Source organism: Phoca vitulina, unplaced genomic scaffold, assembly GCF_004348235.1.
Source record: "Phoca vitulina isolate PV1807 unplaced genomic scaffold, GSC_HSeal_1.0 scaffold3, whole genome shotgun sequence".
Taxonomy (NCBI): domain Eukaryota; kingdom Metazoa; phylum Chordata; class Mammalia; order Carnivora; family Phocidae; genus Phoca; species Phoca vitulina.
The window spans coordinates 72,270,075-72,287,410 of NW_022589706.1; the positions used below are offsets into that span (position 1 = coordinate 72,270,075).

Consider the following 17,336-nt stretch of genomic DNA (forward strand, 5'->3'; position numbering starts at 1 on the left):
TCAATAAATGTTGATTGTTGAATGGCTTATACCTCAGATTCCCCATCCCAAGCCTATTTAAATGCTACTTTCTAAGGCCCACTTCAAACACAGTTTCCTTGATGGCGTTCTCTCTGATTCTCTCAGAGTGCTTTTTTTCTTTAATGAAAAACTATAGAAATTTCTTTATTCCTGTTGATTTGGAATTTTTTGGTATCTTATAATTTAAAAACATCTGCTTATTTATAGTCAACTGAAATGGAATTTGTGTCTTCCCTATCCAGAGATGCTATATTCCCTGGATCACTGTCTTATGTCCAGTAGATGCTTAGGTTATTTGCTGAATAGAGTTAAGCCAAGGAAAGACAATCCTTAGCACAGCTTTCAAAAAGATACATATACCCAAACACTGTCTGCTCCCATAATGTCTGATATTTCATTGCCATGTGTGAGGACAGAAATTCTAAGAGAAAAGAAATCCCTTTGCCAAATAAAAGTTATCAGTAATTCACCCAATACAGGGGACTGATTAAATGAGATTTCTTTTCTGTTTAAACCTGGTTAATATCAGTATGGAGATAATAGGAAATAGGACTGAGGACCAGGAGTGAAAGAATTTAGGAGCAGAGAGGACTGGAGGTGAGGGTCAATTGAATGGGCACCAGGGACTAGATTACGAAGGTTGAGTAAGGAAGGCAAAATGATGCTAATGACAAAGGCTGCCTGTTTTGAACATTTTTTAGTGTTACATTAGGCAGAACTTTCTCCTTCCAGTCTGGCACCAGGCCCCAGAATTCAGTTTAGTCGTGATAATATTATGGTTCAGGTACATTATGGGGCAAATATACTTTCTTGGGGATCCTAATATTTCTTTGGGGGAAATGTTCCCACATTAGACAAGCTCCTCAACAAATGCCTGGAGTGTCACCTGTTCCTCAGTGGGAGCTTTGTAAGAGAAATTTATACACAATTCAATTATTGATGAGTTCAGAGGATTATATTTAATGCCTAACATAAAAAAAGTAATGGGGATAATTTTAGAAAAGGGAGGAGTTGAAAGAAAAAGGCTTACCAAGAATTAAATAGAGAATAGAGACAGAGGTGAAGAAATGGAAAAAAGCGAGGTCAGAGTACAATTGTGTTAAGTTATTTAAATCACACATTTGGTGACTAGGGAGGAGTTAGAAGTTTATTTAGAAAATGGAAAAATTTTCAAAGAAAGGAAATTAATTTTGAGAATAGGCAGCTGAAAGGCATCGGGAAAAAAAATAGAAGTCAGGAGATATCCCCCTGGGAGGATAAAAAAAATTTAAAAATAAATAAAAATAAATTAATAAATTTAAAAATAAATTAGCAAAACAGCTAATTTTACTTCTCCCCAAATCTCCTGAAAGACTGCAGACTAGCTTAATTTATATTTACTTCCTTAGAAAATATTTCAACCCTGAAAGTTTTAGCAAGGAGACCACAAAGTAAAGAGGTTACATACTTTTCCAAAATAATTGTAAAATTTCATCAAATATAAACGGAAGGCGTTTTATATTTTTTGTTTGCTTTTTTTTTTTTTTTACCAGTTTAAAAATATTTGAGGAAAGGAAATATTTCATTTCCCTAGGAGGTCCAACTGTCTGTTTCAGAGTTCTTAAAGCCCCGCCCAGAAGAGCAGACATAATTTAATGTGTATGTGTATTTTTTACGAGGTGCGTCAACATTTTATCGACTTCTCAAAAGTGTCAATGGCCCTGAGAAGTTTAAATCCACTGCGCTGGATCATCTTTGGGAGCCCCTTTCAGCTCTCGATGCACAGTAATTCCACGAATCTTCGTTCTTCAAACCTAGCCTTTTTTTCAAACTCCTTCTTAATCCATGACCAAGAAGGCACCTCGCACTGCAAGGCAGTGATGCTCGCGCCGCGGGCGAAGCTGTGGAAGTTCCCCCACCATCCAGGGCTGTGGAAGGGCGTGAACAGCGCAGCTCCCCAAGTCCGCTCACCACTCCTCACACAGGCAGCCGAGCTGGGGCAGCTCCAAGTGCGTCGAGAAGTGTAATCCCTCCGCTAAGTACTTGGCTCTCAGTCTCCAATCACTAGTGGGAGCTGGAGAGGGCAAGTGAAAAAAAAAATCCAGAGGCAGCCGAGGAGCGAGAGAGGAAAAAAAAAAAAAAAGTCCCGCGGCGGCGGCAGACCGGCCGCGGCTGCCAGAAGTTGACGGTGCGGCCCGGCGCGGGGCGCGGAGTTGGCGTGGGGCCTGCGCGGGGCGCCCGGACAGGTCGGGGGACCGCGGGGACAGCGGCGCTCAGGACGCCGGTGCCGGGAGCTCAGCGGCGGGTAAGGCGCGGGCGGGCGGGCGCGCGGGGCTCCGTGCCTGCGAGCGAGCGGGAGGCAGCCGGGCCGGCGTGGGCAGAGGGGCGGCGCGGAGCCGGTGGCGGTGCCCCGGGCGGGACCCAGCGCGCAGGGAGAGGAGGAGAACGTGCAGCGTGGCCGTGGGGCGGCGGCGGGGAGCGGGTCAGGAGGTGCCTCCCGGGCTTTGTGCGCGAGCGGCGCCGCCGGGACCCCGAAACCTCGTGCCGGTGCCGGCCAGGAGTTGGGGGCAGCGGCGGCTGCGGGCGGGACACGTGCTCCGGAGTTGGGGAAGGAGGGACGCGCCGAGGCGGGGAGTCGGGACCTGCGCCCCGAGGGATGGGGCGGGAGGGCGAGCGAAGGGCAGCCCTGGAATGGGGGAAATGGGAGAGAGCCCGGCGGCCGGGGAGGCAGGACCCGCAGGCACCCAGCTCTGCGGAGCCACCTGCCTCGGAAGCCTCCAGAGACTAAGCTTTGCTGCGGGAGAAAGTGCGCGGCGGGCTGCTCCGGTGTCTCGGACTCGGCAGTGCGTTTCTGCCGCTACTGCCGGTCTCTTTTCCTCTGTCTCTTGCTGTCTCTGTTAATGTTCTCCAGTGTTTCTCTCCTTCCCTCGTTTGCCTCCCATTCTCTATTCGTCTCTCCCCCTCTCCCCACCTCCTCTGTTTCTCCCTCGGTCTGTGTGTGTGTGTGTCTCCCTCTCCCCACCCCCTTCTCTGTCTCGCGTCCCTCCCTCTCTGTCTCCTTATCTTCTTCCCTCTCTGTCTCCTGCACTCTTTCCGTGACTCTCTTTTGCAGGCTGACTTTCTGGGGCTTGCCTCCGCTGTCTCTCCTTTTCTCGGTCTCTCGCTCTCAGCGCCCATCAATCTACTCGTGACTGTGTGTCGGGGCTCCATGTTTCTGTCTGTCCCTTGCGGTGTTAGGGTTGCAGACAGGAGAGAAGATCCTCCGGAAGTTGTCCAGTGTGGTGTCTTACTCCTTTGAGCTGCACCACTCCAGCTGGATTCTGGGTCCTTCGTATTTGTTCTCCATAGAATGGGAACTCTGTGGTTTCCTTGAGTTAGTGGGAATTGCTCTTTTCTTAGTCACCTTTCCACCAAGGTGAGGTCAGCGACTGAGCAGCCACAGAGGTGCCAATGAAAGGAAACAGAAGAAGAGAGCTGCTTAATTGCCTCCAACATATAAAGAGAATGTACCAAACATATCTGCAGCGAAGCAGAACCACCTGAGAAAGGTTTCTGAATTGTGGAAAGAAACACAAAAGCCTCCAATAATGAGAGGAGTCAGCTGCAAAGTATTTGCAAATAGTTTGAAGAAGCATTTATGAAAATTTCTTGCTATCCTAAACTGATGCCAACTAATATCTGTGTTTCTTACATATATTTTTTAGGATCCTAGTGACAGCTCTCCTAATTATTGTTTGAGAAAATTATGAGGAATGTCCTGTGTCAACTGGGACATTTGTTTTTAAGAAAATATTCGGTCTTTGTACTCTTATACCTCTTTACACTCCAGTGATCACGAAGAATTATTTTTAAGTGCAAAGAAAATAGGAAAGGATTTGTCGGTAATTTTAAAACATGAGACGTTCCAGAGATCAATAATTTCTTTGGAAAACTTTCACTATAAGGACGTTTTGAAGGATATTACATCTTAGTGAAATATGCAAGTTATTACACACTTAGATCATTGTGTGATGCAAAAAAAAAAGTTGTGTGCTGTAAGCAAATCATAGTAGTGATGGTTTTTTATGGGAAACATAGCCGGAAAATTAATTGCTCTGATTTTCACTGTTTTCTTTAGTCATGCATAATGTACCTTTGTTTTTAGCAAAATATGGCCTAGGGCTACAAAACTTGATACAGTGTGTTATTTGTCCAATCTCAAATACCATTTAGAAAACCACCTTTTCCTTTTGGTCAGGAGATATAAGTTGATATGATCTCATTACTCATGTGCTAGGGTCTCCTGATGAATTTTAATGGCACTGATTTGGTATTTTAAATCAAAATGTTAGCTTTTGGTGAGTTAAAATCCTGATTTATGTCACCTTAGTGAATCATCACTATTTATAGGGCTTTGCCACCTTGTCTGCCAGGTGCTGCACGGTATTTAGCCTGGGCAGGGTTTTCTGAATTCCCTGGTAGGTTATTGTCCCTGAGTGACGTGCTGCCTCTACTCATGGTGTGTTCATATATGTCCCTCAAAATGTTCCAGTCATTAAATAATATTTATTAAGAGGAAATTGACTTAATTTTTTCCTCATAAACTTTGAAAACCGTGTGAGATGGCCTGATAAAATATTTTTATTACAGTAAATGCTGATTTTTGTTACTTAAAACTGTAAGGTAACTTAGAATGTGATATCTTTTGGTATATATAGGACCCTCCAGTGTTCAACTCAGATTTATCATCGGAATCTAAAGTTTGTTGTCACCCACTCCAACCTGGCAGAGCCTTGCCTCGTTTTCGTAAGCCTCCTCATGTCTGCTTCTCCGGCTTCTGTGCACACCTCTCTCTCGGTGTTTACCTCTGCTGTCTGGTTACTTGCTTGACTTCCTCACCGGGCTGTCTTTTCATTGAGGTAAAACAGTGTCCCTTTTCTTTCCTTCTCAGAATTTCAGATGCCCAGTGCAATACCTGCCGTATGATAGATGGTCAGAAAATTCTGGAAGGATGATTTGTCTGTAACTTGTGATGCTAATTCTCTGTGGGTGCAGTAGCTCAAGGGAAATACTACAGTGTAGTAGAACAGAGCACAGACTGAGGGATGGAAGAGGCTTAGAAAGCATCTCCTCACACACATTACTATTAAAGATGAAGAGTATGAGGCCTAAACCATTTGAAAACCTTGTTCAGCAATAGACAATGAAGCCACAGTCCTTTTCCCTGGACTTCCCTGCTTGCCTTCTTTCACTAGATATGGAGAAATCTATTACCAGGAGCTAACAATTACTGTCTAAACTCTGAAGATTTCTTCTCATGCTTACCAATGAAAGTCACGCATGAAACTTACCATTTTGCAGTAACTGGTAATCACTGGTCATACATAGTCATGGAGGTCATCTTTGTGTTTTAGAACACTGATTTCTAAGTGCTCTTACGCTGAGCATCGTGTTGGGGCTGTGTCATCTCGGGCAGACTGTTTATTTCTACCTGAAAAGATTCAGAGTCTCTGGATTAAATTTTCTCCTCTATAAATTTCTGTGCATGTGTTGAATGGGGGGTAGGGAAAAAAGAAAGGAAGTTTGGACCAGATTAGGGGCGCTTTTTGAAGTTTTTGTTCAGAGACCACCGGTTAACTCCCAGAACAACTGCGTATTCATCTGTTTTACATATCAGACTTCCCTGTGAGCTTTTGTTTGAAAAAAGGCTAACACAGTTTAAAAAAAGCTTCAAGACCACTTACTCTTCCAATCTCCTTTACAGTTGTTGAATTTCATAATCAAGATAATTTCTAGCTTTTAAATCCGGGCATCTGGAGGATGGTTGAGAAAGTTCTTAGGATAGAAGGAGAAGCTGATTTTGCCTGAGAGATACTCATTTCAGATTTTCATATGCTAAATGTGACGTGATGGCAGAAATTGAAGTAGAAGTGTTCGAATACATAGTGAGGCACCTAGAATTCGGAGGAAGGAGGGGACAGGGCTAGAAATAATGCATTTAAAAGGCATTCACTCTGAATTAATAATTAAAATTGAAGAAAAGTAAAACTTATTAGAGATAGAGTCTGGAGAGAGAAATAAATGAAGATTTGGGAGTGGGCAAGAGGGACAAAATTTGTCGCTTCTGAGTATTAAGTTCCTCTATACTGTCAAGATTAAAGAAAGGGTATTATATAATGTACATCGGGCAGTAATCTGTTTTCATGATTTTTCGAACATCTACCTTACAGGCCAGTGAGCTTAATTACATTCATTTTACTTAAATGTTTGAGAGCCTACTCTCTGCCTGGCATTATTATATACCTCAGGGACACTGTAGCTATAAGAGACACAAGGTTCTCAGTGTCCTAGAACTTGCATTCTAGAGAGTGAAAACAACCATGAACAAGCACATGAGTAAGATCATTTCTAATGGTGAAGATTGATATTAGGAAAATATGACAGGGTAGTGTGATAGCAAGTGACTGGGGCTATTCTTCATATGGGGTGGTTGAGGAAGGCCTCCCTGAGGATGTCCCTGAACACCCAGAAGGCCAGCCCAGTGAAAATCCAAGAGAGCTTCCTGGCAGAGGGAACATCAAAGCTGTCTCTAAAGTAGCAGCAAGTTGGACACACACTGGTCAGTGGGATTGGATCTGGGCAAGTAGAGGAAATGGTAAGAATGAGGTCAGAGAGGTAGCCAGGCCCATGTAATGAAGTATGCATTTTATTCAGACTGTCTTATTGAGCCACCCTGGAGGATTTTATACAGAGAAGTATGACTTAGCACGTCTGTAGTGGGAGCAAGAAAGTCTGAAGTAAGACAGTGAGGGAGACGATGAGAAGGACCTAGGTGATAGTTTGGTGGTTTGGCCAAGGGTGGAACCCAGAGAAACTGATCAGACATTGTTCTTATTACTGAATAAGAGTCACTGAGTTGAATCATTCTCCTTGTGTTCTCCGCCCCCCCCCCCCCCCACCTCCCTTGACCTACATTGCAGCAATCCCCTGGCTCAATAGTTGCTTTTACTTTTACATTGTAGACCTTGGCACTTCAGTTCCCTCACCTCCTTACCTTCCTCCAAATATCTCCTGGGCTACAAGCATTTTGACTTAGGGGTTGCAACATATCCTGAGAATTGTTGTGGCCAAGTTCTTTAGGGCTCAGGGTGATCTTTGGACTACCCAGGGAGTCTTGACTCTTTCAGCTAACATCATTTCATTTTGCATACAGTTTGTGTTCTGCTTACAAAGGAAAGGAAGCAAGTCAGAATTCCTCTAATCAGGTTTCAGTGGCATTTTACTCTACCCCTCAGCTTTGAAAACTACACGCTTCTCTAAGAACTTCACTGTAAAGTCTGCATTGTTAGATGTGGATCTCACCCATCCTGCATCCCAGCCCTTTGCAAAGAGCTAGTATATAGAAGGCATTCAGTGAATATTTGTGGAATGTTGTTGGATGCAGTCTACTAGAGGACCTGTAGTTTTGATTCAGCCATCTTTATTTCTCTCGTCTTTCAGCAAATGTGTGACTGCATGTGCCTTCAGCTTCAGGAGATACTAAGTAGCAAGTTTGGAAATGATTTTTCTGAAGGTTGTATTTCCTTATGGACTAAAGGAAGAAAGATACAATCCAGTATATCTCTTCATAACCTTTCTTGCCTGGCTGTCTTGAGATAAACATTTTCGTCATTTTTATAACAGTTACATAGACATGGACTTAAACAAGGACAGACATATCTGTCACTAGTTAATTTGTTGATTTATGAATCTAAAATTATTCCAAGGAAGTCTATAGTGATGGTGCCTTTGTCTAAATTAATATCTTGATAGAAATCAGTGAGTTTTATCTAACTAATGTATTTGACAATCATCTGTAAAAGATACTAAATTACCAGTTCTTCTTCTGGGAATAAGCTACTATTCTGTTGTCCAATAAACATTGAGCCATAATAGTGCACAGAATGAGGGATTATCCCTAAATCCTTCCTCTTATTACTGAATGTAGTGCTCTACTCGAATGGGGTTGCAAACAACTTGGTATCACCTTATTTTTTAATATATTTAGCAGTTCTTTCACTGTTTTAGTCCTTTTCAATTAGTCAGGAGTCCCTTCTGTATCTGAATGGTCTTCTCTTCTTGTCTAACTCCATTTTGTTAAAAACCTCCTGCATTATGCCCATTGCCTTCTATGTCAGAAGTGTTTTGTTTGCCTCTTCAGATCCACTCTCAACCCTTCTACCTTATGCTCTCTGCCCAAGACAATACCTGGGTGAACTGTTCTCATTTTCAGCCGGCTTAGGTCACTGGGGAGCCCCAGCAGGAGATTAGAGGGAGGGTAGAGAAGAGGGTATTCTCTTGGCTTCTTCTCTGCTACATCAACTTTGGCTGCCTGTGTCCCTGCACTGAAAGGCACTGCTTCTCATAAAGTAGGCTTCCTTCTATCATTCTGTCCTTCCAGTAATCTCTGGAATAGCCCCTCTGCTTTTACTACCCCGCTTTACTGCACTACCCTTCAAGGTTCTTTTACACTCCTGTCTATATCTTATTAAATTGTTTGCTTATAAATAAATCCTCCTCAACTTATCAGAAGTTGTAACAGTTAGGATCTCATTTTCTGTTGATTCAGCTTCTGAAAGCCTTGGTCACTCTTACCTCTATTGGACATCTGCTTTTCACTCCACCTTTTATGCTTCTATTCATGCAATGGTGGCATAGAAAACCTAAGATGTTATATAAATAATTCTGTCAACAAATTTATTGGTTTAAACACTGAAATTAGGAGCGCCTGGATGGCTCAGTCGGTTAAGTGTCTGCCTTCGGGCTCAGTTCATGATCCCAGGGGTCCTGGGATGGAGTCCCGCATCGGGCTCCCTGCTCAGCCAGGAGCCTGCTTCTCCCTCTCCCTCTGCCTGTTGCTTCCCCTGCTTGTGTGCTCTCTTTCTCTCTCTGTCAAATAAATAAATAAAACCTTAAAAAAAAAACACACACTTAAATTGAGTCATCCCTATACCTCCTATATATACGTAATTTGATTGTTTCATTGACTCTTTTATTCATTCACTGATGCAGTGCATATTTGCAGAGTAGTATTTGGGGCCAGGCATTGTGCAAGGCATCGTGGATACAAAAGGGCAGATGTTTACCCTTATTTGGGATGAGGATTGGAAGGGGCAGGAAATAAAAAACTAAACAGTATTTACAAATCAAGTTTGTGATTAGGGCTGTGAAGGAGATAAACAGGGAATAGTGGGAGAGAGTAATAGGAAGGATTCTCATTTGCTTGAGATCGTAAGCACCTGAATGGGGCGTTTCTAAGTGGCATTTGTTGACATGTATCTGTTTTCCAGGCTCTTTATGTGTGAATTTTTAATTTATTTTTAAATTTTTATTTATTTTTTAAACATTTTTTTAAAAGATTTTTATTTAGGGGCACCTGGGTGGCTCAGTCGTTAAGCATCTGCCTTAGGCTCAGGTCATGATTCCAGGGTCCTGGGATCGAGTCCCACGTCGGGCTCCCTGCTCCGCGGGAAGCCTGCTTCTCCCTCTCCCATTCCCCCTGCTTGTGTTCCCTCTCTCGCTGTGTCTCTCTCTGTCAGATGAATAAGTGAAATCTTTAAAAAAAAAAAGATTTTTATTTATTTATTTGACAGAGAGAGAGAGAGAGCGCACAAGCAGGGGGTGCAGCATCAGGGAGCCTGATTCAGGGCTCGATCCCAGGACCCTGGGATCACGACCTGAGCCAAAGGCAGACACTTAACGACTGAGCCACGCAGGCGCCCCTCTTTATCTGTGAATTTTAAAAGCTTTTCATAAATGCCACAACTAATAAATCTTGGTGGGAGAAGTAGAAATTGCAGGTAATCCTACTGTTACCTTAGATCATTACCTTAAAGTAGTATTTTGATATACATGTATATGCCCTTTAAGAGTTTTCTTGTGTGTTTTTATGTATTTTTAAACAAAAGTAAGGTACCATAGATTGTTACTTGCATTTTTCACTTAGCCATACATTGACAACACCATTGTACATCAGTCTATTCGTTTTAAAACATAACATTTAATGTATAACCTGATCCCTAATGATCACTGGTGGTTATATTTATTAGGATTTTTAAAAAGTTAGATAGGCCTGAAGAAAATGGCCAATAATGCTACCACATAAATAACCTCTGGAAATTATGAGTCTCTTGGAACTTGAAAGTATAGAAATGACTTAAGTTCTGTGGATTTTTATTTCATCAAAACTCGTTTGAATTATGTCTGATAAAACTAAATGACAACAGAGAGGAAAAATTTGATCAAACTTCTTTTGTTTAGTAGTTATATTCCAGAAATTTTTAGGCCTAACAGTGGTTTTGTGAATGTCAGGTGTGTAACCCAAGAAGGATCCCATGGGCAGCAGCATTGCCAACTGGTTAACTGTGGGGACTCTGGGGTCTGACTGGCTTTGGATCTTGGCTCTCTTGCTTGTTAGCTGTTTGACTTTGGGCAGGTGACTGAATCTTGTCTGTCTCTGCATCATCCGTAAAATAGGGATGACAATAATAGTGATTACTTAATACGTTTACTTGAGGCTTAGAAGAGTATTTGTAAAGGGTCTAGAACAATGCCAAGCAGGTAGTAAACACCACAGAAGCATTTGATAAATAAATAAATGAGCAAAGAAATAGGGGAATTGCTGACATTTTCAAACTGCAATCCCTCTGTGAGCCTGTTATGTTAGTGTGCATTATGGCAGTCCCCCAAGGGGGATTTAATCATGGGACTTGTATTTTTCTCTGCATATATTCCATGCTAGCATTAAACTAGTATTCCTCAGAACATACTCTGGGAAAAGTTGATATAAATAATTGACTAAACATTTCACCAGTCTATTGTCTCCTGAAAGAAAGGGACCATTCTTGTGGCCAGGATTTTTTCCTCTACGTGTCACACCTATCCTGGAGTAGGAACGGAGTTCTTGGGGTTTTTTCCTTTCCCTTTTTCTTTTTAAAAGTAAAATGAATATTTTTCTTACCCAGAGAAAGACTTTTTGCCAGTATAGATGTAAGTATACCCTGGACCTCTGGGGCTTATTGAACCCAGACTTTATAGTGTATGATATTTTCTAAAAAGCTACTTTTATTTTTTTCTAATAGTGAAGAATGTGTATTCATTGACATGAACTTGGGGAATACAGGAAACTGTAACAAAATAAAAATCACTCACTCTTCCACTACCCAGAAATAGCCACTATTAACATTTCAGGTCTTTTTTTTTTTCCTTTACAAAATTGGGAGCATAATATAAGACGGTTTTGTGTCCTGCCTTTCTTTTTTTCACTTGACTTTATTTATATAATATTCTTAATCCAAGAAATGTAGTGATTTCTGGCTTTCAGATGATTAGTAATCTACATTTCAAAAGAGCTTCCTTCCTTACTCCCCAAATTCTGTAGCCAGAGACAATATGAAAATAAAATGGTATATCTAGAATGAGTTTCTCTCTCATTCGGAAATTGGAACCACCTGGTAAGCAGTTGGCAATTCTTTTTAAAAGACCTGGAGTAGGTGACCTCAGGTTGCTTCATTTTTATGAGTCATTCCAGTGTTCTAGCCAGCAGCCAGATGGACGCAGAAGAATCCATGACCAGGCTGCTTTGGAGGCATTTCTTACTCATCCTGAGAGACTGTGAGTGAACTTATATAATCTTGAGATTAACTAGGAAATGTTACCCAGGGAAACCTGAATTATCCAAAATAAATTTAACTATTCAATTTTTAAATGATAAATCTGTTTCCTTCATTGCATGTTGGAGGTAGGGCTCTAATAATGTACTTATACGGGGGACAAGCAGTGTCTCTAAGTATTTTATCTTATAATTTTGAGTGGGAAATAATATTGTATTTATATGGCAGGATGTAAAAAAATTCTAATTGTAAGTTTTACTCTGTGTACTTCATAAATGATGGATTTATGCTGTAGTGATTAAAATATATCTGCTCACGAAGTCCTTTTTCATTCAGAGGTCCTTCAACAATTTTGAATCCTCATCTCACTCAAGATTAAATCAGTCCCTCTTTAAAACACTTATCTTTAATATCTTTAGCAAATGAAAATATTTAAACTCTTTTTTAAAGAGGAAAACCATGCTACACTGTTTAATTGAGTTAAATTAGCTTTTTATGGAAATTTACCTAGGAGTTGTTTCTGGAACCAATTTGGAAAATGATCTTTGTATTCTGTGGCATTTATGTCTGATTATGTTTTTCTTAGTAATTCTCAATGGACCTGATTCACTCCTTGCTTCAGTCATCAAACCCTTGTGATTTTTGTAGGTAAATTAGTCATTTCCTACCCCATAATTATGTATATTTATGAATAATGTATACTTCTTCTTTAAATACAGATGGTGTAAGAAGTTGTTAATTCTATAACTTAAACTTAGTTAAATTTTATCATTTTAGTATTGTGTAGAGTATGTTAAGGCTAAGATAAGTCATATATAAATTAACTTCTCCTGAAAAATCTTTTGTAGAATTTAAGTTTTGACTCCTTTACTAATAAAAGCAGGTGCTGTTATTTGTAAAAATGGCAGGTGATCCAAGAGTTCTTAAAAAATATATTGCCTTGAAACCTTCTCCATTTCAGGTACATCAAAGATTTTGTGCACTACATTTTCTGCATTCTCTTACATTGTAATCTGTTGTTTTCCAGAGCTATGAAGAAATTGAAAACTGCTTAGGAAAACTTAGTTTTCAAGTTTTTTAGTTGGAAAATTTATACTTTGTGATCAACAGCATGGGGACGTGTTTTACATGCTTTGGCTCAAGGACTATAACGTAATGCCTTTATTTCTTGTTACTTCATGTTTAGCAGTTTAAAGATATTTAAAACATATTTAGCTTTTAAAAAAAATTTGCTTTATCTGCCACAATCTGGATGTTAGAATTGCAGCTATTTTGTTAATACATGAATGCTCATTTGTATTCTTTTTACTCTCCACACCATTCTACTTTTCCTTCCCTCTCCCCTTCTGTTTTTCTCTCAATTTTGCACTTGATTTGAAAACATCATTTCTTCTGACTATTTTTTCTGAGCCAGAGGGGTTAAAACATGCTCATTTCTAGGATTCTGAACCTGTAGAGTATTCCCAAGGTCCTTACTAGCTTTATATCCTTTGACTGATTGGAGTTTTAACTAAGTTAGCATAATTGAAATGATTTGATAATCTGTAGACATAATCTTAAAATACTTTAATAATATCATAGACTGGTAATAACAGCAAGATAAATTTCTATTTTGTTATGAAATCACTTATTTAACTATAATTCTACTCAATATTTTTATGAAATGTCCATGTTTTAAACATTTAAGAAATGCATTCTTATAGCTAAAACTAAAAATGGCCTGGAGCACCTGACTGGCTCAGGTCCTGGCTTTGGGTCCTGGGATGGAGCCCCACGTTGGGCTCCCTGCTCGGCAGGGAGTCTGCTTATCGTTCTCCCTCTGCCCCTCCCCCCACTTGTGCTCACTCTCTCTCTGTTTCTCAAATAAGTAAATAAAAAAATCTTTAAAAAAATTTCACAAATGGCATGGACATATTATATAAAATATATTGTAGATGATATTTGGATCTAGATAATTTTTATTCCTTTATACAGTCTCTTTGGTATACAAAAATCTGTAGTTGCATTTTATAGGTTGTCTCCAAACACTCTGTAGCCCCTATTTTATTTGAAATCTCATGTCTTTATAATTGTGGTTTGAAAGCTATTATTATATGTTAAACATTTTTCTTAAAACTCAACGAGTATGCAGCCTGACTTATCATGAGCCTGTAACTTCCTTTTTTGGCTCATCTCTCCTAAACCAGGAAGGTGTAATGCAGTTTAACAATAATATTTTACATCTTTAGTTTGTGAATAATGTCTTTCTTACAAATGGAATTATTAAATATTTATGCAATATGAGTGAACTTGTTGCTGTACGTGTCAGAGAGAGAACTGAGTCTTGCTCTAAGGGGAAAGATGTTTAAAATTACAGATGCTGCACCATCAAAAAATAAATGCAGAGCACAAACAGACTGAATATGGGAAAGACAAAATGAGAAGTTGATGAGAGTATTATTAAGTGCCAGGTTGATTCAGTCTATTATTCTTTCTTTAGGCAGTGCCATCAGGGAGTGTGTTTAGGGAAGGCTGGGATTGGTGTTCCGTGCTTTCAGGTTTAAGATTCGGTCTTCTATCCTCCAATTACCTTCGTTTTTCTCTATCTAAACTACCCTCTTTTTGAAACTGATTAGAATTTTTTATGTTTAACTTCTTATATTTATATTTCATCTCTCAACCAGATTGTGAATTCTTGTTGAAGTATATAGCAGCAGTTCTTTAGTTCTGTATTTGCTTTGTTCATACTTTCTGTCATTGTATGGAGCCCATGAGTCTTGATATCTGTAATGTTTCGTTGTCTTCACCTTTCTAGGCTGACAGAATGCTCATCTTTCTTGTTTTCCTTCAGAAGACTCTCCTGTGGTCAACTTGATCATCTATTTGCTTGGATTTTCCTTAGCTTTTTTTTTTTTTTTAAGATTTATTTATTTATTTGAGAGAGAGAGCGCGCGCACACAAGCAGGGGGAGGGGCAGAGGAAGAGGAAGAAGCATTCTCCCCGCTGAGCAGGGAGCCTGATTTGGGGCTTGATCCCAGGACCCTGAGATCATGACCTGAGCTGAAGGCAGATGCTTAACCCACTGAGCCACCCAGGTGCCCTGGATTTTCCTTAGCTTCCAAATATTTTTTTCCTTTTCTCTTTTTTGGTGAAATTAAACTTAAAATTTCTTCATTCAACAACAGATATTTTTGGAGTGCTAGGCTGTGGTAGAACTAGAACTGCATGTAGTATTTCAAGTAAAGATGAACTGTGGGTTTAAATAGGATGAAAACTGTGTTTTTTGTTCTTGAGTAATGTTGGTGCCATTGTTAGCCTTGTTGGCCATGGGAACACGTTAATGCAGTGACTTTTAAACTCCTTTTTATGATAACTAAGGCCCATTATTCTGAGAAGTATAGACTGTAACTTCCTTCCCTACATGCATAACCCTATAGTTTTCCACTTTGAATCTTATTTGATGTTTTCCTCCTAGTAACTCATAAAGTTTTGGACATCTTGTAGGCTATCCCATTGACTTGGCACTTCATGTACTGGAAAAAGTATCTTTTGCAGACCTGGAAAATTTAATCTACATTTCCTCTTCTACATCATTTTAAAGATGTTAAGTAAGACCACTTCCAGCACCTTCCCTATTTATAGTTTTCCTGCCAAAGCAGTGCCATTTTTTTTTTTTTCCCCCACTGTCTTTGTTTCTCCAGCAAAAGTTCTTGTAATTCTCTGGTGACACTTTTCATTTGAATAACTTTTGTGGTAGTACCTTGTCAAGGGGCTTTAAAAAAATCGATGTAGTATATTCACTGGTTTTTCCCTTGAGGTTCTACCCATCTTTTAATTTGCCAAGACATGATTACCCCTGAAAAAATTCAAAGCTAGTGCCCCCCACCTCCCCTTATTTGCTAAATTCTTCAATGACCTTATGCTTTAGCATATGTAAACCTCACAACTTTGCCAAATTACCAAGAAATTTAACACTAAATTAGAGAAATTTGAAAGACAGTGGATAAAACAGATGAAACTTAGCATCAATGTGGATGGTTGAAATGCAATTTTATGTAAGCAAGCAAAAAAAAGAGGTTACTGTGTTTGAGTCTTTCTTATGTTGCAGGCAATGTGCTAAATAATTATGGTAGTAGTGATTGTCATCTCCATTTAACAGATGAAGAAATTTAAGGCACAGTGAACTCAGCAGGTGGTAGGACCTGATCTGAACCCTAATCTGTATCTAACATAGGACCTTCTGATTCTAAATCCATGCTTAAATGTTGAAGGCCTGTTATAGCCAGATGTTGTGGTAGTTATTGAGAATGTAAAATGACCAGCACTCAGCTTTGGTAGCCTGAGAGCTTGGAAAGATTGCTGAAGGCAGGAGGAAACCTACGCATAACAACTGTATGAAGCAGCAGTTGCATGGGGAAGGCGCTGTGAGAACACAGAGAAAGGCTGACTGTTAAAGAGTTTTCAAGATAGAGACTTGGGAGTTATCGATCATGTTTTGAGAGGAGAGATTGATAAAGAGAGAAAATGTTGAAAATCTTTGTAAAAACATTTTGAACCTTAAATGGTATAGTCTCCTTTTTTTCCCCTTTCAGTTACAGAACATTTCTATACAGAGAGTACTGGCAATGTTTTTTAGAGCAAAGTTACTACCTCTTTAGTAAAATTGATTTGATCCACATGTTTATGTGTGTGTGTGTGTGTGAGAGAGAGAGAGAGAGAGCGTGGGCGTGAGAGGAGTGGGGGAGAGAGAAAGAGAAATAGATGAGGGCATTCAACATGGATTAAATGTAGTGACATTTTAGTGATTTTGGGAAATCAGATACCTCAGATAATTTGCTAAGGATATAGAGATGCAAATGATGAAAAATCATTTAAAAACGATCAATTTATCTGAAATGATGTGGTTAAATTTAAAACCTTATTTCGAAGGAGGTACCATAATGTATACCTAATAGTAAACTGGACTGTGGGGTTTGGCAAAAGTTCAGTTGTTGGGAGGGACCAGAAGGTATATACTATAAACACAATAAAAATTTCCAGGGAGAGTTTGATATTGAAATTCGTGTAAATCATTTTTTAAAATATTGAAGTGGACTCTAGATCATCATCTGTAAAGAGATACCACCCATATTTTCTCTCTTCTGTTAATTTGTCAGCAGGTTGTGGAGCGAAAGGCAATCCCTGCGGCAGTGCTCCAGGCTAGTTTCCAGCCTCCCAAGGTGGGCATTGTCTACTTTGCTCTGTATCTCCACACACATCTTCTCTAGAAAGAATCCTAAAACCTTCTTTGTTTGAAGCATAATACTGTGTGTTTTGCAGGGCAAAATGCAATGTGGTCTCTTGGCTGTGGCCAGGGAGTTTCGATGAGGCAGTTTTTAAAGTAAAAAAGAAATCTTTAGTGTTCAGAATAACCAGATGAAACATGTATTTTACATGAAGCTTAAGTGCTATGAGGAAAGCAAAATCTGAAATCGATTTAGGTCTTATAAGTAAAAGGGTAAATTTAAAAATTTTAATATTACAAATACCAAATATGTGTTAAATGAATACATTTTTGCTAGTCCAATAATCACCATTTGATTTTTCAAGGGAGTATGGAGTATAAATATCACAAAGACATACTAGCTATAGTATAATTTGTAACAAATAGAAAGCTTCCTTAGTGACTCCTTATATTCTAAAATACAATTTTCCCATTATGGAAAATTATATTTATGTTGAACATAA

General features: G+C 39.6%; 1 protein-coding gene across 1 annotated transcript in view; it reads left to right on the forward strand.

Moving 5' to 3' along the window:
• The first annotated feature begins 2,185 nt into the window (after positions 1 to 2,185).
• The window catches only part of BMPR1B (bone morphogenetic protein receptor type 1B), a 391,083-nt gene continuing 375,932 nt past the window's right edge, over positions 2,186 to 17,336 (forward strand). Inside the window, exon 1 of the mRNA XM_032400864.1 lies at positions 2,186 to 2,305. The gene's annotated coding sequence lies outside the window, so the exon portion shown is untranslated. The remainder of the gene's footprint in view (positions 2,306 to 17,336) is intronic.